This window comes from Leopardus geoffroyi, chromosome A1 (genome assembly GCF_018350155.1).
Source record: "Leopardus geoffroyi isolate Oge1 chromosome A1, O.geoffroyi_Oge1_pat1.0, whole genome shotgun sequence".
Taxonomy (NCBI): domain Eukaryota; kingdom Metazoa; phylum Chordata; class Mammalia; order Carnivora; family Felidae; genus Leopardus; species Leopardus geoffroyi.
In genome coordinates, this window is record NC_059326.1 from 26,383,424 (window position 1) to 26,400,326 (window position 16,903).

General features: G+C 51.8%; 2 long non-coding RNA genes across 2 annotated transcripts; one reads left to right on the forward strand and one right to left on the reverse strand.

Moving 5' to 3' along the window:
• Positions 1-5,329: 5,329 nt before the first annotated feature.
• LOC123597769 lies at positions 5,330-7,665 on the reverse strand. The gene is made up of 4 exons (XR_006712255.1): positions 7,360-7,665; positions 7,037-7,132; positions 6,277-6,527; positions 5,330-5,715 (listed from the first exon to the last, which is right to left on the reverse strand). It is a non-coding gene; the product is annotated as an uncharacterized LOC123597769 (long non-coding RNA).
• Positions 7,666-8,776: 1,111 nt separating this feature from the next.
• Positions 8,777-14,608, forward strand: LOC123597775. The gene is made up of 3 exons (XR_006712256.1): positions 8,777-8,833; positions 10,905-11,635; positions 13,921-14,608. It is a non-coding gene; the product is annotated as an uncharacterized LOC123597775 (long non-coding RNA).
• The last annotated feature ends 2,295 nt before the right edge of the window (positions 14,609-16,903 follow it).

Here is a 16,903-nt window from a genome sequence, read left to right on the forward strand (position 1 = left end):
GAGGGAATCATTCATAATCCATTGCAAAGAGAGCGAAAGCAAACGTAGCCGATCCGAGAGTATCACAGCTCGACAGCGATGGGGAAGCTGACTAGACCCCTGCCCACCCCGGGAAGTGCTGACAGGAAGTGTTCAGGCGCACTGCACCATGGGGTTTCCCCACACACATTCTTTTCTCCACCTGCTCTTCCAGGCTCTCTAAACCTCTTGCAGGGAGCGTGGAGTATGTAGCTTAGCCAGACACATTCGCTTTTGAGGAAACATTTGGTCAATTTGTGTCTGACAGAAGGACCACCGAGTATGTTTCCAAAAAATCACTTCTCCACCAAATTAAAGTTCAGGGCAAACCCATCTCCCAGCAGTGTGAATTCAGTGAAGGCAACTTTAAAAAACAACAACAACAACAAGGCACAGCAAAGTGCTCCCAAGGGAAAGGTTTGAAGCCTGTGCCTGTCTCATCATCAGAAGCCTGAATCTCTGGCGGGGGGGGGGGGGGGGGGGGGGGGGGTGGAGTCAGCATCAGGAGCCTCCCCCCCGGGGCCCCACCCCCACTGACAGCAGGGGCCAGTCTGACGGGGCCCACGCCTGCCTGCCACTTAGAGCAGCAGCGTGTTACTTGGTCACCTAGCCTGCGCCCGGGGCTGGGACACAGGTATGGAGCAGTGAGCGTGTGGGGCCCAGCGGCCCCTTCCTTCTCACCTAGAGGGGGCCGGGGGCCCAGGCAACTCTTGGCAAGGAATCCGCATTCATTTCGCCAAAACAGCCTTCTGAAATCTGCTAACCTCAAATGTCGGAAAATCCTGATGCTTTGCTTTAGCAAAGCAAGTTTTTTCTTGCGGAGATAAGCTGCGCGTTAATTGTAACGAATGTTTATAGGACGTGCCTTTGCTCCACAAATATTTACTGAGTGCTCACGTCAGAGAGAGCAAACGTTGGTGGCTCCCTCTAGGACTGCAGAGGGTAGGGTGGGGGAGTGGCGGGTTGGGGGGGGCGGGGCTACTGTTCACCATCCATTGGCAGATTCCAACCACTCTTCCCAGTTTAGTTAAGGGAAGCCCTTGAGGTAAGGACGCGGTGGCTGAGGGGAGGGATTCACGTCCAGGACTGGGGTGGGGGGCTCACTGGGGGTGCTGCTGGGAAGCTGGAAGGGGTGGGGGGAGGGGGTGGCAGATGTGGACAGGATGGAGTTGCTTGGGGTCGTTGGGCCCACAGGGGCCCGGGTAGAGCTGAGGGCCTTGCACAAGTGAATGCCACACCGATTGGCAGAGCTTTATGCCACTCATTCTTTCCTCACCCTACCCATCCACCTACATCCAAAGAGACCCGGATGTAACTCCTACCTGCACTACTGAGCTATGAGGGCCTACCATAGCTCCCGCTTCCTGGAGGGGAGATGGGAAAGTAAGTCATGGTAACCCAGAAAGGGTGCTGGATGAGCATAAGTTAAAATGGTTTTTTAATGTTTATTTATTTTTGAGAGAGGCAGAGGCAGAGACAGAGTGCAAGAGGGGGAAGAGCAGAGAGAGAGAGAGAGAGAAAGAGAGAGAGACACACACACACACAGAATCCGAAACAGGTTCCAGGCTCTGAGCTGTCAGCACAGAGCCCAATGCAGGGCTCAAACTCACCAACTGCAAGATCATGACCTGAGCTGAAGTCGATGCTGAACCGACTGAGCCACTCAGGTGTTACACTGAGCATAAGTGTAAGAGGCAGGCTTGGAGCAAAGGAGGAAATGTCCAGTCCTGGTCACTGAGGGAAGGGGAGGAGGGCATTCCAAGGAAGGAAGAGTGGGTGGGAGAGCAGAGATATGTGAAACTAGACGGTCTGGCCCGGAACCGGGTCTTGCAGCCAAGGCCAGGCTGCTCGCCCCAATGGAGGCCAGCAGTGTGGCTACAGGGAGCATTGTGGTCATGCTTAGGGCCATCGAGAGCTGAGGTCGGTGGGAAGGTACTCAGATTTGCCCTTAGAACTCCTGCACTGGCACTTGTTGGGGGTGGGGAAGCCTGGGGGTGAGGGACCGGGCAAGGGCTATGGTTGGCACTGGGCGTAGAGACCACTTCGGAAACTGTAGCCATGAGCAGTGACTGTGACGCTGGGAGGAAGGAGCGGACCTGAAACTATCTAGGAATGAAGTGAACCAGTAGCAGGTGGTGGGTAAGGGAACCAAGGGACGGAGGACCAGCCATTACTGGTGCTAGCCATGCAACCTGCCAGTTTGGAGGCAAGGAGTCGAGTTCAGCTTTGAGTTGGTTCTGGGATAACCTGGTGGGGACCCCAGTGGGCAAATGGTTGCCGGGATTTGGAGCTCAGGAGAGGGGACCTGGGGCCAGAGCTGAACTTTACGGACGGTCCTGTACCGGTAAAGGAGACCTGCTACAGTCAGGCATTTAGGGGACTCTTAGTGCTACCACCTGTGACCTTGGGCAAATTGTTTTCCTCTCAGGGCCTCAGTTTCCTCCCCTGCACAGTGTGGATTGCGGTGGTGGCTCTGTGCTCAGAACAGTGTCTGGTGCATAGAAGTGCCCCAAGTGTGTTAGTGCTTTATCATGGCTCCCCAGGGCTCCCCGGGATGTTAGTGTGTGTGGGGGGGGGGGGGAAGGCTGACGAGCGGATGAGATGGCCAGCGTGACAGTTGTGAGTGAGTGGGGAGACGGGGAGGACAGCTGTGGCCCAGAGCACGTAGGGCTATTTTCTGAGTATCTGAGGCAGAACAAATCACGGGGCTGTGGCTTAACATCTCTTAAAAACAAACGCTCACCAGCCCTTCTAAGTATATCAAACGACTTAGTTTTAGGAGCAGACCCAATTCAACATGGACTCTTCATGTTTCCAAATGAACAAACTGACACTACAAATACCAGGCAGAACATTTTTAAGGTGCCTGGGGACCAGAGCCTCGCCCCCAAAATGGCTATTAGCCAGCTGCGGGGAGCCACCCACCGTCTCTGAACCCGAGTTAACTCATCATGAAATGAGTTGGTCAGATCAGAATCGTTGCTCAGCTTTCTTTAGTCCGAAAAATGTAGTTCTAAAGGCAGCTACCTGTTAGGCTGGTTTCAGTTACTTGGTGTACTTGAGCGAAATGACAAGTCTTCTGTAAAAGCATGTACAGGTGGACGACACAGGCGAGGCTTTGAGGAGGCAGCAGGCAGGGAACCAAAGCAGGAGGGGAGGGGCCAGTGTGGCAGAGGGTGGGGGTGGACGGTGCTCAGGTCAAGGGATCCTGCAGCCCCAGGCAGGGAGGGTGGGTCAGTGGTGGGCAGCCTGGGCTGGGGCCTCCAGCTCATGAGGTGGACACGCCCACACCCCCCCCCCCGCCCCCCAATGGCAGACCCCCATCGCTGCCTCCTTGTATCTGCCATCTGTTGGGGAAGCAAGACATTGAGCAAGTCCCCAGAATGAGTGAAATGGTGCTAAGGCCATGTGGGCAAGTTCCCGAATTTCTCCCAACTTAGGTTTCCTTCTGTATAAAATGGGCGTACAAGTGTTTAACTCAGGTGGCGTTATGAGAGTAACTGTGCTAACAGGGTAGATCTCTTTATACCTGGCGGGGCTTGCAGAGATGCACGGAGTACAATGGAAGTTAGTAAATGAGGACATGGGGACTAAGGGAAAACAAGATGAAGGAACGGTCGATTAATCTCCAAATCGCACATGGATGGGCCCTCTAGTTTCTAGCAGTGGGCTGCAAATTCAGTTCTGAGCTTCTAGGCTATCTAACAAAGAAGGAAATACAAGTCTGAGCATATGGCTTATGATTAAAACACTTCCTCTGGCCCTTCATCGGGTAGCCTCTTCTATTCCCTCCAGCCCGCGCACCCTGGGGCACAGAGAAGCCACACTCCTCCCTTTCTTGGGCCAGTCATTTTCCCCTGCCTTCTCCTTCTTTCATCTGGGCTCAGCTGGCCCGCCTTCCCCCATCTCCCAACTCCATTTGGGGGTGGGGGGGTGGGGGGATGCTCCTGCTCACCCAGGGCATTTGATACACAGTAGGCACCCAGAAAATACTGGAAGGGTGAACAGATTTGCACATCTTGCCCTGTCCTGAGAGCTCTGTGTCAGGCTCCCCACAATCCCTAGAAAAGGGCCACTGTAATGGTGTGGGGGACTCACAGCACAGCCCACGGCTTGTCTCCTGGGATTGAATAAAAAGGTGATCCAGGAGAACCGGAAAGAGGTTGATGGCGTAGTGGTTTCAGCAAGACTCGCTGAGGAACATATTCTCAGGTGATGAGTACCGAGGTAGGCGGGAGTTGCCTGAACAGGAGGGGGAAATTGTGAGTTTAAGAGAGTTTACATAACACCTGGAAAAGGCATATCAAGAAACCTGCTTTCTGTTACCACCCCTTGTAAGGCGCATCTGTAGAAGTTGGTGAGATCTGGGGAAATAAACAAAAGATCAACCCCAGAAAAGAGAAGGCAGAGATTGGTACCAACCCATAATGAATAGACTCAGGGGGCATATTCTAGGGCAAAGGCCACAGAGGTGAAGTGCCAGTGACAAATCTGAATTATCTGCAATGTGGACAGATGACAGGCAATCAGAAGTTGACACGGTGAAAGCATTCAGACTTGCCAGCCTGGGAAGATGTTACGATGAACCTCATGGTGGATGTTCCTGGGCCCTTCAAAATCATAGCGAGCACTCCACGCCAATGTTTCACAACTAGAGACTTCCAAGGACTTTTAATAATTATACGTATACCTCATTATAGACACATAATTGGATTCTAAGCCTCTTGGAAACGGAAGAACATGTCCTTTTCATGCGTTCTCCATAGTACCCGTTCCAGACTCTTTGCTTCATGCTTGCCGGCTGAATTCGATCAGAGGTAAAGAATTGGAGAGGTGTAGTTTTCAGAGGCAGGGAAGGCGTGCTAAACTTAATGCCATAGGCTTGCATTTCAGATAGGGTAAAAGAATTATTCACTTGAAAAAATATTCACCACCGCATGACAAAAGTGATCTGGAACCTGTGTTAAAGACGACTTAGGGGTTTTAGACAGTGATGTGTTTCACAAGTCACCGTAGTGAAATGATTTTGAGGAAGAGCCTCTGGATGGATGGGCTCCATGCATGAAAATGTGTCATGGTCCAAGTCCTCCACTGGTCAAACCACATCTGGAGTAATACGTCCTATTCTGGGCCCCCATGTCTTACATATGCGATGGGTAAACCCAGAATGCGTTCAGGAAATGATGTTGAGGAAGGAGCAGGCCCTCCAAGTTGTGAGATGTGGGAAGTAAGATCCCATTTATGTTGTCATCCACCTTCTCACCCAAACTGGCACTTTGGTACGAATTCTAGACTCTTTCACTCCCCTCAATCCCTCCTGCATCCCAGCATTGCCCTCCTTCCCGCGTGTCCCCAGCTGAGCTCTGCACGCCCACCAGGTCGCCCCAGGCTCTGCCGTAGCCCCCTTCCTCCCAGGCCTGCTCACCTCCACCTGTCCTCTACATGGCTCTCAGTGTGAGCTTTCTAAAATGCACATCTGTTCGTGTCACTTCCTGCTTAACCCCCTTCATGAATGCTCATACATTCGGCATCTGACCCAAGCCCACTGTTAGAGCCTTATCCAATTTCTGCCCACTTCGCCAGCACCAGACCACAAACCCAGCCGGTCCCTCAATATGCCATCCGCTTTCTCCCCTCCACACTTTTGCACAGGTGGTTTTCTTTGCATGTTGAGCCGGGACAGAAGCTCAACTCCAACTAACTTAAAAGGAGAAGTGAGCATGTATGCAGTATATGCCCGAACATACAGTAACCCGGAACATAAACTATTTCCCGTAAAATGAGTCTCTGCCTTGCCTCCATTTCCCCCCTAGGTTGGATATTTACACTTACTGGGGAAAGGGGAGAGACGGCAGCCGACAGTTCTAATTTCACAACCTCCCAGCAACCGGAATTCAGAGGCAAGAGACAGTTTGGTCCTTAGCTGGAGATTCTCAGGTTAAGAGTCCGTGGGCTGAACTTTGGCCCTTCCCTGAGCCAATCACTGTGGCCAGGGGATTAAAGACTCACTCTGATTGGTCCCTGCAGCAGAGGGGCGGAGCACCATGTCTGGGACCAACCAGGACCCTTTCTGCAGGGAGGGAAACAGAGAAGGTGGTTCCCAAGGAAGGGTGTTGGGCAGGAAGACTGTCTTCTCACTGGCGAGCCTTCCCTAACCCTACACCGAGAGGCAAGTGCTTCTTTGCAGGTGTTTCCAGAAGTCCTCGTTAATACCTCTCTGCCAGCATGGGGGTACCTGTGGGTTTTTGGATTACATACCTGGCCATCCATGGAATATAAGTTCCTGGAGGGCAGAGATTTTGTTTGCACGGGTCATGCTCTGGCTGAACTCCATATTCACTCTCCGCCCCCATCACCCTGCTTTCCCATGTGGACTGCGTCATGGCACCCTGGGCCTGGTAGGCCAGTGTGTTCGTTGGCAGGAGATGAGAAACAGAGAGGACAGTGAGGCTGAGATGTTCATCCCTCCAGCTCCTTCCCTGCAGGATTACTGTGAACAGGCTGCCTCCCTGAACTGAAGGCGACAGCTCCTGTCAGAAAGGCCTCTCCACATGGCTTTGGGCTCTGGAAACACCTCCCTTCCCTCACCCCTTCCAGCCTTGCGATGCTGTTCACAGCCCTGGGTTCTGCACTATCTCTTTCGGTTTCCCTATATCCTGCCCACTAGATAAATAGCTCCTTTATTAAACTCTCCTCGTATTACCCAGTTAGGCATGCCACCTGGTTCCTGCCGGGACCCTGCCTAACACAGTGTTCTCTATTCATCTTTGTTTCTCCGGGGCCAGAACAGTGCCTTCCATGCCACGGACACTTAATAAATCCGAGGATTAAGAAATGATTCAACGTGGGCTGGATATAGGAGTGTTGAGTCCTCCGTGGAAAATGGACCCAGGGAGTAGCTTTCATTTTTTGGGGGGTGGGAGGGGGGGCCAGGATTCATATTAAGAAACATAGCTACTACTGCAGTGCTGTAGACACACGCACGTTTGAATGAGAAGTTTGGTGAAGCAATGCCTACCTTTGCCGTGTGCGACACACTGCGATATTCTCTATTTCATTCTGTTCTGTGTCAAGTTCAAATTACGCTTGTGGTCTGCTCAATTGATTTCATGACCTGAAAAATAATTCCAACCCACAGCTTAAGCAGCACTGGCCCAGTGACCTTCAGCATTCCCTCCATCCCGGAGAGTCTGTGACTCCAACGGTAGAATTTAAGGCATCATGAATGAGAATGTAATAGTGTTACCGCGATGGTGCATCTAACGGGACTTGGCTTCACGGCCTTGAAAAAAAATCAAACAACATCGCCATTCTATCTTCAGGTTTTCGGAGAATTCTTACCCCAAGTTGGCCTTTTTTAGGTTTGGCCCAGTTTGCGGGGAAGGGCAAGTGAAAGCTCTTCAAACACGCCGGTGTGTATGAGTGATTTTAAGCATCTGTTTCATGGAAGGCAATGTCGGGGATCACTGGAGCGCTCTGGAGCGAGCCTGGAGAGGACAGCACGTCTCGAGTGCCTGTCCGAGGGTTCCTGGGCCTCTCCTCTGTGCCCTTGCTGCCAGCAGCAGCTCTTCTCCTCCTCAGCAGAGACGTTTCGTAGTGCCCTGCTTATCTGTGGAGCTTGACCAAGAGGACGCCCAGGCCGGCCTATGTCACGGGGGTTGGTAGCGGCCAGGGCCATGCGGCCCATTTGCAATCGTATCGCTGTTTCAAGCCCGGCCCAAGTCTGCGGCCCTCTCCACCTCAAAGACTGTAGGATTCTATTTTAAACACTGAGTTCTACGTTCTCTAAAATTGACTCTCCCTTCCCGGCTCACCATCTGTCATTCGCCTGGTATCTGAACTGTAAAGCCAAGAGAGGAGAAGATGGTAATAGCTCTTCCTTAGCTGCGATTTGGAATCAAATCCTCAACCCCTGTCCTCAATCGGACATCACCTCTCGGCCAAGTTCTCGAGAGAGGTAAATACAAAAAAGACAATCCCAGGTAGGCGGGCCTGTGACCAGATGGGGCTCCAGAGTGGAGGCTTGGTGAGCTGTGCAGGCGAGCTGTCATTCATTTGTTTATTCGTTGTCATTCTTTCAAAAAATTCATATCAGCAGCGCCTACAATATGCCAGCCATGGGGGAGAGAACGGTGAGGAAAAAACAATGTCCCTGTCGTGGTGAAGCTTGTTATGTTCTGGCAGGGGAGTCCGAAAAGAAACAAATAAATATCTGAATGCCAACACAGGAGATGGTAGTAAGTGCTATGAAGAAAGTAAATCTAGGTAAGGTGGGTGCTAGGCAGTGTGTGAGTGTGTGTGTGTGTGTGTGTGTGTGCATGCACATGCACATGGGCACATTATTTTAGTGATGTTAGTAAGGGTTCTTTGAGGATGTGACATCTGAGGAGAGAGCCTGGTGGGTTTGAGCCAGGGAGATACCTGGGGGGAAAGCGTCTGGTGAGAGGAACAGCACATGCAAAATCCTTGAGACCATGAAGAAGATTCCTTATGCCTGGTTGGGGGGGGTGGGGAGTGGAATAGAGGCAGGCCTGGGGCCTGGAACCCCAGCAGGCTGAGCAGCCTTGTCTTTACTTCTCCACCACAGCCCATGAGAAACCTTGGCCACTTTTGACCCAAAGACTCAACAATTTTTTTTTAGCGTTTATTTATTTTGAGACAGAGAGAGACAGAGAGAGAGAGAGAAAGATCCCAAGCAGACTCCATGCTGTCAGCGCAGAGCCCGGCATGGGGGCCGATCTCACAAGCTGTGACATCATGACCTGGACCGAAATCAAGAGTGGCCTGAGCCACATCAACAATTTTTAAAACTATTGTGAGTAAAATACGCGTAACATGAAATTTGCCATCTCAACCATTTTGAAGTGTACGGGTCAGTGGCATTAAATGCATTCACGTTGTTGTGAAACCATCACCGCCATCCATCTCCAGAAATGTTGTCCGGAAGAAGACACCCAATGTCTTGTGGGTGTCTTGTCTCGACACCCATCAGCCGACAACTCCCCACTCCTCCTCCCCCAGCCCCTGGCACCCACCATTCTGCTTTCTGTCGCTAGGACTCTGACTACTCTAGGTACCCCATACAAGTGCAATCATACGGTATCTGTCTTTTTGTGACTGCCTTATTTCACTTAGCGTCATGTTCTCAAGGTTCATTCATGTGGCATGTGTCAGAACGTTTCCTGCCTTCGTAAGGCTGGACAATACTCCATTGGACATGCAGACCACGTTTTGCTTATCAGTTCATCCACCGAAGGATACTGGGTTGCTTCCACGTGTTGGCTATTGTGAATCATGCTGCCTTGAGCACGGGTGTGCAAATATCTCATCGAGTCCCTGCTTTCCATTCTTTGGAGTATGTGCCCAGAAGTGGATGAGCAATTGTGGATCACTTTTCCTTTGAGGTGAACAACGGTTGTTTGTGGGTGGCTCCTGAGAATTATATCACCTATTGTTTTTAAAGGTTATTTATTTTGAGAGAGAGAGAGAGAGAGAGAAAGCAAGTAGGGGAGGGGCAGAGAGAGAGAGAATCCCAAGTAGGCTCTGCACTGTCAGTGGAGAGCCTGACTTGGGGCTTGAACTCATGAAGAATCGTGAGATCATGACCTGAGCTGAAGTCAGACACTTAACTGACTGACGCCCCTGAATTTTGTCACCTATTAAGGTGTGCGGCCATTGTCTGTTCGCATGGGTCTCTCCCCGCTGGACTGTAGGTTCCTGGTGGCCAGGGAACCGTGTTCAACATTCCCACACCCTGATGCCATGGAGGGCCCACAGTCTGCCCTCTGAAAGGCTTAGAATGGAACAAATCTGGTCAGGGCTGTTGCTGAGGGCGTGGTGCTGAGCCCTCCTGCCCCGGCTCGCGTGTATTTTTATACGTGGGGTTTTTCTGATTTTGTTTGAAAGGGAAAAACCGTCCCTAAAATAATAACAATAATAATAATAAAAAAAAAAAAGAATATAATCCAGTTCCCTGTGGGAAAACCGGAAACCCACTGAAGGCTGGTGATCTGCCAGGCATCCTGGCGTAGTTAGTGGGCCAGCCAGGATCCGAATCCATGGTCCCCATTCTCTAATTGGCCTTGCTGCCACACGGCCTTCTCCACGAAAGGAGATTGTCCTCTGTCGTTTCCCCCCTTGCTCTCTGCCTGTCTCCTCCCTCAGAAGACAGGGCAGACCCCTCCCCGGAGCCAGCCCCGGCTCTGGGTCGGGGCCCTGCCAGGTCAGGCAGCCCAGCATGGAGTCGGTGGGGCTGCCATAAGCAGGGGAGTGTGCTTCCTTTCCCACAAGCTTTAATGGAGTGAGGGGGGACTCAGCCCCCGGGCCCCTCCAGGCAACCCCAGCGCAGGGTAGCTCAGCTGATCTCCAGATGGTCCAGCAAGAGGAAAACTTGATGAAGGTCTTCATTCTCTGAGGCCTTTCCTTCCCTGAGGAGAGGGTTCGCTTCCTGGGAAACCGTAGACGAGGCCGCATGTGAGAGACAGAGGTCCAAGTTGTGGGGGGGGGGGGGGTGTGTGTAAATGCGTGTGTGAGAAAACCCAAGGCGCGGGGCAAGGGTGGGGTAGAGATGGAGGCAGCAGAGAGGAGAAGTGATGCAAAGAAACAACCTTCCTCAGAGAGTTTTGGGAGCTAAGTGTCCTGAAGAGAACTTGGAACTGTACCTGACACGGTAAGTGCCATGTGGACGTTGTTGATTATTGCAGAGGTGGAGAGTGTGGTGGACGAGAGAGAAGAAGGGGGGGAGGGGTGCGGGCAGGAGCTGGTCCCGGAAGCCCCAGCGATGCAAGGAAAGGTGGAATCTGGGCGGGGCTCCCTTGTCTGGCCCTTCTCCCATAAAGCTGACTCTGTTCCTCTTCCTCCCTCATTGTATTTTTAAATCTAAATAGCGCAGCCTCCATTGTGTGAAAGAACACGATTTTCTGGATTCCCTGAAGCGCCTCAGCACACTGTGCATTGAGAGTCTGCCTGGCAACAGCCATCTAGGTCCCAGGGATGGTGACGGAGGGGCCTGGTGGCTACATACCGCCTCAGCCCTAATAGTAAAGATTCCGCGGTGCGCCCGAGCCTTCGGGCCTGCCCTCCTACCCCTGTAAACCCTCTGGGTCTCCTCCCATCTTTGGCCGGAGGGAACCCCTTCCCAGATCGTGTCGGATTGAGGGTGAAGCCCACACAGCTCGGGGCTCCCTGGGCGGAGATGGGTCCTGGCCCTTCCAGGCCCTGACGACGCTGTGCGGCTGGAGCTCCGTCCCCCACCTGTGCCTTGAGGCCCTGCCCCACTTTGTGATGGCTCTGAAGGGTCAAGGGCGGGACACGGGTCCACAGTGATTTTCAATCTGGGCCATCACAGGGGGCCTTTTTGGGTTAACGTTTAAAAAACGTGATCTCCTCTCTCCGTGGAGGCTGAGAAGCGTCCCAAGGAGGGTTTCTACCCCAGCGGGGCCGGCTCCTGCGCTGGCGGCCTGGAAAACACTGCTGTCCCCGGCATCGTCCTGGTGGTTGCACGAACAGAACCTCGGCCCCAAGCAAAGGGCGGATCACCAGGCCCAGTGACCGTCTGCGTCAGCCCCATACCCTCTCAGGCTGCGGGAGATCATCCAGAAGCTTTCGGGCCTCTCAGGTGAGACAATGCAAGAGCTGGCTTGGCTTGGGGAAGGGGGACAGCGTGCAGCCTGCGCTGGACTGAGGGGGGGACGCTGGAGACCAGCCAGCGGGCCACAGCTCGTGCAGTTTGAAGAGGCAATGCTAATTGAACACCCAAGTCCAGGGGAGAGAATAAGTAGTTGTGTTAGACCCAGAGTAGCGATAACTGCTCCTTGGTGAGAGACTGAGACGGACAGAGGCAGAAAGAGGCACCCCCGGCCCCCTCAAGGGACATTTGTCAAGGTGGCTTACTAGGGAAAAGCGCAAGCCCTCGCTTTCAGGGCTGCTTTGATGGCTGGTCCTCTGGCACTCTGTTCAGCCTCCCTGTGGCATTGGTGCACAGGGGAGGCTGTGCGCTGGCTTCCTCTTGTCCCGGGTGCAAATGGCAGCAAATCCCAAGCTGGGTGATTCCATCAGTGACTTTCCCCCTCCTCAGCCCCTGGGGAGGCTGGCCAGGTTGGAAAGCAGCAGGAATCTTTTCCAACACAAATAAACGATAATTTTAGGTAGCGGCCCTGATTGTAGAAAATGGGGAGAGGCATCTTTTGGGTTTCGCTCAGGTTGAGAGGGTTTGGAGCTAAGCCCAGTCCCTTCAGGGCTGCAGGCCAGCCCAAGAGACTGAGAGCTGGAGAGATGTCCCTTGAAATACAGGTTTGGTGACTTCTGCCAGTAAATGACCTTAATTCACAGAACTGCACGCTCCTGCTCGGTTTCCATCCTCTGCTTTTTGCAGCAAAGAAACCCCCCCCCCCCCCCCCCCGGCCAGGTTCTCCACCGTATTAGGCAGGGAACAAACGGAGTGTTTTCCTACTATGTAAAGAGCCTGAGTTTTCCCACATACAGAGCACGGAACAATGCCACCAACCTCTCTCCTTTTATTTTCCCAAAACCCCTACCAGAAGAGAGGGCAAACACCAATTTAGTGGAGGTCTGCCTAATAAACATATACCTTTTGTGCCACCATCGTATTGAAAGTCGTCTTGTGTTCTGGCAACCACCTTGACTTCCTCAAAGGACAATTAGATTGTGCCCCCAGGACCAGTGTGAAAGGTGGGGGGGTTCCCGAGGATGCCAGATGCTGTGGGCCCCACGACGTGACTTCGTGCTAGTGAAGCCTTTAAGGAGCCTACGAGCCCAGGAAGCAGCCCCAGGCCCCGGCTCTCTGCTCGTCCTGAGCTCCGAAGACACGCTCAGTCCGCAGCATCTAGCGCCCGTTTCCTGCGTTTTACTCCCTGACAATCCTGTTCACGCCTTACCACCAGAAATGTACCTTTGTTCTGTTCTCTCGCTCATCCCCCGCCACCACCAGCTTATCCAGTCTGAAGATGTTTATCAAAATGATAGTTAAGATGAAAGACAGAGGAGAAATAAGCCTTTCTCTCATACAGAAATAATACAGGTCTCAGAACTGGACACGTTTCTCCCATCCTTCCTGAGGACGCGTCCCTCTGGGATGTGGTTCTGGAGTGAAGGTCGAGAGTGTGGGAGGCGGAACAGGCAGGGCCTGTGGCCTGGTCCAAGCAAATCACGTCCGGGGATTCCGAATGGGTGATAAGGCGAATCACTGAAATGTCGGAAAATCTCTGCCCTCCCGCCGTTTTCTTCTCCCTCCTTCCTCCCTCCCTTCCCCCTCCTTTCGTTCCTCTCTATCTTCCTTTCCTCCCCCAGCCCCCCTTCCCCATCCTTTTGGAATCTCCAGCTCCATGTGAGTTGACCACATGTCCTGCATCCGCTCCCTTCAGGAGTGACATATGACGAGATTGGAAGATGACAAACATACAATCAGAGTGAAACTAGCAGTCGGTCAGCCTCTTAACAGATTCCGGTGGTCCTCCAGAGCCCAGAGCAATTCTCAGTCTCGCCTAACCTCTGTTATTGATTATAAATAACAATAATATAGATAATCATGGCACCGAGGTACTATCTGAACTTTGAATTCTCTCCATCAGCTGGAATGGATTGCATTGACCCATCCACACTTTCCTGTCTGGGTATTCTTGCTGCTGAGAGCGTGTTGTTCTAAGATAGGGTCCTGGTAGGGGTAGGATTTTGAATGTGAATCTTTTTTTTTTTTTTTTTTAACCTATGCAGTCTCCACCTGTCCTGAGTAGCAATTATTATTATATCATTATATGGTTGCAGCAATGATTACATATATAATTGTATGCATAGATGTAATTACGTGCATATATAATCTGCATACATTTTACAGTTTTTTCAAAGCAATGTCACATACATCATATCATTTGCTTCCCACGACAGCCCTGTGATGCGAGAGGGCAGGACATCTTCAAATGTATGGCTGAGGACATCAAGGTCCAGAGAAAAGAGTGATGGGCAGAAGCCAGGGCGAGAAGCCAATGGCCTGATTTCTGGTCCTGGGCCATTTCTACAATTCAGTTCTGCACCCCCCCCCCTCCCCACCACCACTCCGGCCTTGCTGAAAGTATGTATTCACCAAGAGGCTACTACTTGCTGACTCATTCATTCATTCCTTTCATGAACAATTATGGAACTCCAGGCACTGTTGTATGTCTGGAATGCACAGCAGTGAAAATAAAAATGAAACAAAACCCAAACCAGCCCTTTCTGTTCATTATGATCAGGCCCTGTTAAGGGCAGTGCCGTGATAAAGAGCTCAGAGGCTGGGGCCCGGCTGCCTGGGTCTGAGTCCCAGCTCCCCTGGTCACCAGCAGCAGCCTCTCTGGCAAGTTTTTCAAACCTTCTGCGTCTCAGTGTCTTCATCAGTAAGTCAAGGATAATTATAGTACCTCCCTGAGGGCTGTTTAGTGCGGTGGACACGAGGGTACAAGTGTATTCTCACGAGTACCTGAGTCGTCTCTGGCACACAGCAAGCCCTCCAGAAAAGCTACTGGTGGGTCCAACCGATCTTATGGGGGGGTTGAAAAACCTAAATACGTGTGAAGATTGTAAAATGCTTAAGAATACATTGCAGTAAAATTTGGGTGATGACTCTATGCCTGTTTCTTTTTTTCTTTTCTTTATTTTTGAGAGACAGCACTCTCTTAGGAGAGTCTGCCTTATGCTATGGACAAGGGGCTCGTGAAAGTGCAAAACTTTCCAACTTAATCCAGTGTCTCTCGAGATGACAGTTTGTGCATCAATCCGTGGGCAGGTTGACCGTACGTCCTGATCTGCCCAGGACAGTCACCATTTATGTTTGGTGTCCTGGTATGATTATTTATAGTACCCCATTTCGTGCCTACAAGTATCCTGGCTGGGGTGCTAAATGCCATGGTCACTTACCCGTAGCACACAGCTGGCCTACTCTGAGCCACTGTCTGTGAGCTTTGCACAGATGGGCCCTCGAGGCCTAAGGAGAGCAGTGAGATTTAGAAGAAATCTAAATTTTCCTCGATAAGAAAAGGCGATGGCTAGAAAACTGACCTCAACTACACACTGAATCTAAAATGCTAAATAGAGTCAGTGTTACGACAGAAACAGAGTTCACCGAATACCCGCGTGCGCCCCAACGTTTCCCAGTCTTCCCTGCAGACAGGCTGGGCCATGCGACTGGCGGTGGCCAATGTCATGCTGCATGGAAGTGAAGCGTCACCTCCGGGGCCAGGGTGGTGTCTCTCCTACATCTCACTTTCTGTGCTGCGGTGACCCTGTGTTATGAAGGCGGTGCGAGCTGGCCTATGGAGACACCCCTCGCAGGGAAGCTTTGCCAGCCTGCACCGGTCAGACTTGTGTGAGCGAGAAGGAAGCACCCACTGGCTGAGTGACAGCTTTTCTGTTGTTACTGCAACATGGCGGCACCCGGACACGAAGTTAGAATATTCTCGTGTCTGCATAGGATGAGAATTGTCTTTTAGGTCGAGACGTGGAAAAAGCCCTTAGCCTTTGCACCATGGACAGAGCTTTGGGAGTCGAGGCTCAGCGCCCTGTACCCCGGTGTGTGATCTACTTGGGACGACAAAGACACACAAGACCTGGAGCAAAACAAGGCACAGCGTCTCGTTGCCGAACTCCGTGGAGAACCCCAAAGGCTTAAAACGCGGGCAGGAAAAGCTCTTGCACAGCGTCGATGCAGTGCTCAGTTTGGGGGTATTCCTGCTGAGTCCTTGCTTCGGCTTAAACTAAGTCAAAGTTTAAGCTGACGAGTTTGTTCCCAGATGCTAATTGGTGGATGGGCAGCATCAGAATCTTCTGGACGCTAAAAAGATACACACACGCATGCATGTGGTCCCTGGAGACTCTGGTTCTCTGCAGACCCTGGGTGGATTCCAGCTTTAAAAACCACCCTTCCGGGGCGCCTGGGTGGCTCCGTCGGTTAAGCGTCTGACCTCAGCTCAGGTCACGATCTCGCGGTCCGTGAGCTCGAGCTCCGCGTCAGGCTCTGTGCTGACTGCTCAGAGCCTGGAGCCTGTTTGAGATTCTGTGTCTCCCTCTCTCTCTGACCCTCCCCCGTTCATGCTCTGTCTCTGTCTCAAAAATAAATAAACGTTAAAAAAAAAAAAAACAAAACCACCCTTCCCCACCCCAAGAGATGGTGCCGAACAGCAAGGGATTGCTGACAAATGGAATGTGGTGTTTATTTCACATTATTACAATGAATTCAAGGGGTCGCTCGTGCTCTCTTTGCAGGGTCTGCCACTGTAATTTACATATCCAGAGAAAGCGCTCAGGTATCACAGGAGGTACTGGTTGGCTGTGACCAGCGTGACGCCAGGCTCTCACCAGCACGCAAAGTGAGATTCAGACTTTCTCACCTCATGAGACCTGCTCATCCGTCTCCCGCTAGGGGCTTGATTTTCGGTGGAAGAGCAGCGGTTCCAAACTGTGAGTTGGAACCTATTCATGGGCTATAAAATCAGCTGAGGGGGACGCAACCAGTATTAAAAAAAAAAAAAAAAAAAAAGCCCCCCCTCAAAAAAAACAAACCCAAAAAACAAAGAAAGAAAGAGACTGGGGATGGGGAGGGGGTAGTTAGAAAGAGTACATGACATATGTTAAGGATAAGCGTTGTCCTGGAAAACTTGTTTTGGTGGATGCGTTGTGCTTTAGGTTGCCACGTATTTCTTACCGTGGGTCGTGGCAAAAAATGTCTGTACGTCCCTGCCGTACGGCATAAATCAACCATGACCCTAAGGTACTTAGGCAGCCCTGTCTCCGCTTTCAGAAGAGTGACAGAAGTCACCGGGGAGGGCAGACTGTCACACACGAGAACTTCGGGGAGGCTCCCTGAAAAGTAATAGGAAACCAATTTGTGGATGATCCC